A 2020-nucleotide genomic window follows, 5' to 3' on the forward strand; every position below is an offset into this window, starting at 1 on the left:
ATGCTACTTTCCCGACGAGATTATGACGGATTTGTCCATCGGTATCAAGCAGTTTTCTTGTAGTGTCGGGCCAAAGATATAACCAATCATCACTAATAGCATCAAGAACCCTCCATGAATCAGAGTTAAACTCATATATTTCATATTTACCAACTCTGCTACTGCCGCGATAATAATAGCTGCAGCTCAAGATTTTGTAGTTATACCCTGATTTTTTCTTGTTTTCGTATCCTAAATAATAGTTACTAGATGGTTCTGACTGGATACTTCTAGTTTGACCAGTACAAGGGTTCCAAAGAACACGCCTATTGTCTTTGGTCGTGCATAACAATAAACCTTTACAGTGAAAGATTTTAGATACCTTGACATCTTCTAAGTCCTTTAGACTCTTAAGGATACCTGTAAGCTTAATAACTTGACTGTGGAATAATTCATGGAAACTGAAGCTGAATGAAAAAACCGATTCATCATTCTTTAAGATCATCTGCGTTGCTGCTTTCCCCAAGTGCTTCTTGATAGATATAGGATCTTTGAATAAAGCATACCATCGTTTGCAAGTTAATCGAAGCTGTTTTACAGATGTGGGTGGAACCCTAGAAAGTATTTCTGATTCCAATTCCCATGGGAGATTGGGAGTCACCATTGTTTCTCTGACGTGAAGGAATAAAAAGAGAGGATGCTGAGAGAAAGTAAGAAAGCGTGAAGAAGGCAAATAGAGAGTAGGGCTTTAGGTTTAACTAAACAAACAAAAAGGGAGAAGATATTAGGGTTTTAATATTGTAAAATTCACAATTGGTGTATATATATAGAGGGTATAATAGTCAAGAGAGAATCTCTCCAATAGGTAGTCACAATTAAAAAGATTCCTAATAAACCCGAAATCAAATAAAGACGAAAAAAGCATTACAAGAAAACTAGGGAGAAAACTATATATATTTGAAAGCAGTTTACAAAAAAAAAAAAAAACTATATATATTTGTGTACGACTAAGGAACATGTTATGAAATTACGAAGGCTCATAACGCCGTTGTTACGAATTCTGCATCGTTTTTCAGTCGAGGCTGGACAAACAAACGTGAAGGCCGAGCATTCAGTTATAATATCTTGTCTACTTATTTTTGTTTATAAACACACAATCTTTGTGTTTGATAATATGATTTACAGATAAACACATAACATTGGTGTGTTTATGCGTGGCGGTTCACAAATATAAACTGTCTTAGCTCTCATGAGTTCTCCGCCGGAACTACATAAAAAGCAATCCAATTATTTAATCATAAAAAGCAATCCAATTATTTAATCAAATCACAACTAGTACTATGACAACTTGCATCTTCTGAGGCCCAGCTTTACTAGCAAGATTGACATTCATGCATAGATACATTAAAAAAGACCTTGCATATTGTAAGGGAAACTTATTTTGTTTACAAACGCTTGTAACACCCGTATTTTCCGAAATAATTTAAATAAATAAAAAATCTGAAATCTTCATTTATTACTTTTCAAAAGTCAACCCCAAAGCCATAAATCCAATAAATAGCCATAAATTCAAATAACGTAATAAATCCCGAAAATATCGGTAAAACATAAAACCGCAAGTCTAAAAAAGAAACGAAATAAAACTCCCAAAGCACCAGCCCGATAGCAATCACTCCTGCTCGTCAGTCTCATCTGAAAGGGGAAGAAAGAAGGGTGAACAACAGGGGAATTGCTCCGTGAGGTATGGGATGCTAAACACGCAAACCACTGACTTGAGTAATAGAACACCCACTATGGAAGTTTAGCTATAACATGAACAAACAAGACGCCTAAAGCATCACACAAACACAACACAAACAATGCGATGATAGCATATAGCTAATCCATACACCCCGCATCTCCTCATATGGATATATAACAGTCTGTCTTTGTACCCCCGCCCTCTCAAGTAGCGTCCATGGTACAAAGGTCTCTGCACCAGACGCCCGCACAAGTAGCATCGCAAGTCCAGACGTCTCTGAACCCCTGCCCGCACAATCAA

At 36.7% G+C, this 2020-nt stretch overlaps 1 pseudogene; it reads right to left on the reverse strand.

Annotated features, from left to right (window-relative positions):
• Nucleotides 1–2020, reverse strand: part of LOC106338676 — a 15013-nt pseudogene that overhangs the window by 1471 nt on the left and 11522 nt on the right.

Source organism: Brassica oleracea, chromosome C1, assembly GCF_000695525.1.
Source record: "Brassica oleracea var. oleracea cultivar TO1000 chromosome C1, BOL, whole genome shotgun sequence".
Taxonomy (NCBI): Eukaryota; Viridiplantae; Streptophyta; class Magnoliopsida; order Brassicales; family Brassicaceae; genus Brassica; species Brassica oleracea.